This window comes from Pseudophryne corroboree, unplaced genomic scaffold (assembly GCF_028390025.1).
Source record: "Pseudophryne corroboree isolate aPseCor3 unplaced genomic scaffold, aPseCor3.hap2 scaffold_213, whole genome shotgun sequence".
Lineage (NCBI taxonomy): Eukaryota > Metazoa > Chordata > Amphibia > Anura > Myobatrachidae > Pseudophryne > Pseudophryne corroboree.
In genome coordinates, this window is record NW_026968774.1 from 182,522 (window position 1) to 187,243 (window position 4,722).

Genomic DNA, 4,722 nt, shown 5'->3' on the forward strand with positions numbered 1-4,722 from the left:
CCACACCGACGGAGGGTGGAGGTGTTTAATGCAAACTAGGGGTCATCCAAGTGCCGCAAAAGGCCGCCATGCCCTGCACGCCCCTTTTCTCTTTTCATATGCAGACGAGGGTTGAAGCCAACTTTGACCCACTGCTTGGATGACATCGCCATATGCAAATCCATCTGCTGCAGGCCTTCCCCCAGGAATGCTTGCACTAGTTGTTGCATTTGGTTTGTTGTTTGGGGGTGCTTCAGTATTAGGCAGCCTTCTGCCCTCCCATGTTCATCTGAAAATATGTGTTCTCCCTGCAGTTGTTGTCCCCAGATGAGAGTTCCCTTGTGCTGCCTCAGTTGAATCTCCTTTACTTGACAGAGATGTGCCTGAGCAGCGGCCCTCCCCAGCCCTATCCCAAATCATACTTATTTTGCATAGGAGATACCATGGTCATGAAGACTGTTCTCCCAGGGTGCGGTTCATTCATTGCATTCTGGGTATGCTGACCCCTGTGATTTCCCCAAATGTGGGAAACTCGACTGCATTATTTAATGCGAACTAGGGGTCATCCAAGCACCGCAAAAGGCCGCCATGCCCTGCATACCCCTTTTCTCTTTTCATAAGCAGACGAGGTTTGAAGCCAACTTTGACCCACTGCTTGGATGACATCACTTGCTGCCTTTCCAATGAAGCAAGTTTAATTTAATAATAGGTGAAAAACCATCCCTACAAAGGTGTTAATCAGATACTTGGCTTTGTGGACACTTTTCAGAGCACAAATTTGTTAGCATAAAAATAAAGCCAGAAAATGAAGAGCTGTTTAATCACTCAATTGGATTTTTCTGCCAGCATATTTCTTTTTCTCTGCAACCCACTGCTAAATTGTGCTTCGTGGCTGTTTTTTTTATAAAATCACTTAATCAAATCTAACTCTGATTACATCAGAGAAGGCCAGGTACCCTACACCATAAGAGGTGGTTTGAAATTTTTACTTGTCTACTTAAAGATCACCAAAATCTGATAACGAGGTCAATTACGTCCCTAGGTGGGATTGAACCACCAACCTTTTGGTTAACAACTGAACACGCTAACTGTTTGCGCCTCAGAGACACTTTGCAAAAGTACATACTGACAAAGGTTAATAAGCATTCATCTAGAACGTTTCCTAGAAAAACTTTAAAAAGTCAATAATCTGGAGAGTTTTTGTAAGATGTTCCTTCCATCAACCAATGAAGAAACACATTGGTACTTTCCCATGATGAGTGAGTGCTTCAGGATCTCTTGCACTTACATGTGCAGCAAAGGACTACAATGGAAGCATGCTGGGCCTATAACCCAGAGGTAGGCAGATTGCAACTGTCCTCTGCTATATGCATTTTTTTTGTTAATTAAAGTAATCCAAAACTGGGATTGATATTTTGGCTCTTTTATTTTTACTTAAAGTACAATAACTTTTACTGTTTTAATTTGTTTTAATAGTATATTGACAGTATTGTTTTCTTTCAAAAATCCACTTAATTTTCTTTACCCTATTATTAAAATGGTAATTGACAAAAACAAACTACATTGTCACCAGAAGAGCAATACAAAATGTACAAGTGATATATTAAAATCATCTTTTCAGCTTGAATTTCAATGATGCATTGAGGTAACGATTTTGTGAGAAACATCTTCACCCTTAAATAAAGATTTTCTTAATTCCCTACCTGTGTGCTAATTAGATATCACCTTGTTTTCACATTAAACAGACTTTCACATGAGAAAGCAGCAAGGATGCAGTGGCGTTAATGTTTCCTGGTGTCAACCTGTATTATTTCAGTAGACATTGAAATGAGGATGCATCTTGCTGCCTTTCCAATGAAGCAAGTTTAATTTAGTAATAGGTTAAAAACCATCCCTACAAAGGTGTTAATCAGAGACTTGGCTTTGTGGACACTTTTCAGAGAACAAATTTGTTAGCATAAAAATAAAGCCAGAAAATGAAGAGCTGTTTAATCACTCAATTGGATTTTTCTGCCAGCATTTTTCTTTTTCTCTGCAACCCACTGCTAAATTGTGCTTCCTAGCTGTTTTTTTTATAAAATCACTTAATCAAATCTAACTCTGATTACATCAGAGAAGGCCAGGTACCCTACACCATAAGAGGGGGTTTGAAATTTTGACTTGTCTACTTAAAGATCACCGAAATCTGATAACAAGGTCAATTACGTCCCTGGGTGGGATTGAACCACCAACCTTTTGGTTAATAGCCTTATACACTAACTGATTGCGCCACAGCGACACTTTTCAAAAGTACATACTGACAAAGGCTAATAAGCATTCATCTAGAACGTTTCCTAGAAACATTTTAAAAAGTCAATAATGTGGAGAGTTTTTGTAAGATGTTTCTTCCATCAACCAATGAAGAAACACATTGGTACTTTCCTATGATGAGTGAGTGCTTCAGGATCTCTTGCACTTACATGTGCAGCAGAGTACTGTAATGGAAGCATGCTGGGTCCATAACCCAGAGGTAGGCAGATTGAAACTATCCTCTGCTATATGCATTGTTTTTATTAATTAAAGTAATCCAAAACTGGGATTGATATTTTTGCTCTTTTATTTTTACTTAAAGTACAATAACTTTTACCATTTTAATTTGTTTTAATAGTATATTGACAGTATTGTTTTCTTTCAAAAATCCAATTAATTTTCTTTACCCGATTATTAAAATGGTAATTGACAAAAACAATCTACATTGTCACCAGAAGAGCAGTACAAAATGTACAAGTGATATATTAAAATCATCTTTCCAGCTTGAATTTCAATGATGCCTTGGTGCAACAATTTTGTGAGAAACATCTTCACCCATAAAGAAAGATTTTCTTAATTCCTTACCTGTGTGCTGATTAGATATCACCTTGTTTTCACATTAAACAGACTTCCCCATGAGGAAGCAGCAAGGATGCAGTGACGTTTATGTTTCCTGGTGTCAACCTGTATTATTTCAGTAGACATTGAAATGAGGATGCATCTTGCTGCCTTTCCAATGAAGCAAGTTTAATTCAGTAATAGGTGAAAAACCATTCCTACAAAGGTGTTAATCAGAGACTTGGCTTTGTGGACACTTTTCAGAGAGCAAATTTGTTAGCATAAACATAAAATCAGAAAATGAAGAGCTGTTTAATCACTCAATTGGACTTTTCTGCCAGCATAATTTTTTTTCTCTGCAACCCACTGCTAAATTGTGCTTCCTAGCTGTTTTTTATAAAATCACTTAATCAAATCTAATTCTGATTACATCAGAGAAGGCCGGGTACCCTACACCATAAGAGGGGGTTTGAAATTTTGACTTGTCTACTTAAAGATCACCAAAATCTGATAACAAGGTCTATTACGTCCCTGGGTGGGATTGAATCACCAACCTTTAGGTTAATAGCCATACACACTAACTGATTGCGCCACAGCGACACTTTGCAAAAGTACATACTGACAAAGGCTAATAAGCATTCATCTAGAACGTTTCCTAGAAAAACTTTAAAAAGTCAATAATCTGGAGAATTTTTGTAAGAAACACATTGGTACATTCCCATGATGAGTGAGTGCTTCAGGATCTCTTGCACTTACATGGGCTATTAACCAAAAGGTTCCCACCCAGTGATGTAATTGACCTTGTGATCAGATTTTGGTGATCTTTAAGTAGACAAGTCAAAATTTCAAACCCCCTCTTATGGTGTAGGGTACCTGGCCTTCTCTGACGTAATCAGAGTTAGATTTAATTAAGGTGCACAAGGGAATAGAAGGGAGCGGTTTAAGAAAAGAGAAGTGGAAACAGACAGCAAACTAGGCTGGAGAGAGACCTGAGACAAAGAGATCTGATATACGAGAGCCGACCAGGGGAAACACAAATTATGCAGTCAAGTTTCCCACATTTGGGGAAATCGCAGGAGCAGCACACCCAGAGTGCAATGGGTGAGCCTTTCCCTGGGAGAAGCACCTTCCTGATCATAGTATCTCACCTGGCAGGTAAGTAGGAGTTGGGCTAGTGCTGGGGAGGGTCGCTGCTCGGGTACCCCCCTGTCAAGTGAAGGAGATCCAACTGAGGCAGCACAAGGGAACTCTCGAAAGAAGAACAAGGCTAGAGGAAGATCTGAGACAAAGAAATCTGACTTTTACCAGAGCTGACCAGAGGAAAGCACAAACACAGTACCCCACTACCACCAGGAAACATTAACGCCACTGCATCCTTGCTGCTTTCTCATGTGGAAGTCTATTTAATGTGAAAACAAGGTGATATCTAATTAGCACACAGAAAATAAAATTAAGTGAATTTTTGAAAGAAAACAATACTGTCAATATACTATTAAAACAAATTAAAATGGTAAAAGTTATTGTACTTTAAGTAAAAATAAAAGAGCAAAAATATCAATCCCAGTTTTGGATTACTTTAATTAACAAAAAAAATGCATATAGCAGAGGATAGTTTCAATCTTTCTACCTCTGGGTTATGGGCCCAGCATGCTTCCATTGCAGTACTCTGCTGCACATGTAAGTGCAAGAGATCCTGAAGCACTCACTCATCATGGGAAAGTACCAATGTGTTTCTTCATTGGTTGATGGCAGAAACATCTTACAAAAACACTCCAGATTATTGACTTTTTAAAGTTTTTCTAGGAAACGTTCTAGATGATTGTTTATTAGCCTTTGTCAGTATGTAATTTTGCAAAGTGTCGCTGTGGCGCAATCAGTTAGTGTGTATGGCTATTA

At 38.6% G+C, this 4,722-nt stretch overlaps 1 non-coding gene and 1 pseudogene across 1 annotated transcript; one reads left to right on the plus strand and one right to left on the minus strand.

Moving 5' to 3' along the window:
• The first annotated feature begins 397 nt into the window (after positions 1-397).
• LOC135006551 (U1 spliceosomal RNA) lies at positions 398-576 on the plus strand (annotated as a pseudogene).
• A 3,252-nt stretch (positions 577-3,828) lies between these two features.
• On the minus strand, positions 3,829-3,989 carry LOC135006457 (U1 spliceosomal RNA). The gene has a single exon (XR_010206655.1). It is a non-coding gene; the product is annotated as a U1 spliceosomal RNA (small nuclear RNA).
• Positions 3,990-4,722: the final 733 nt, after the last annotated feature.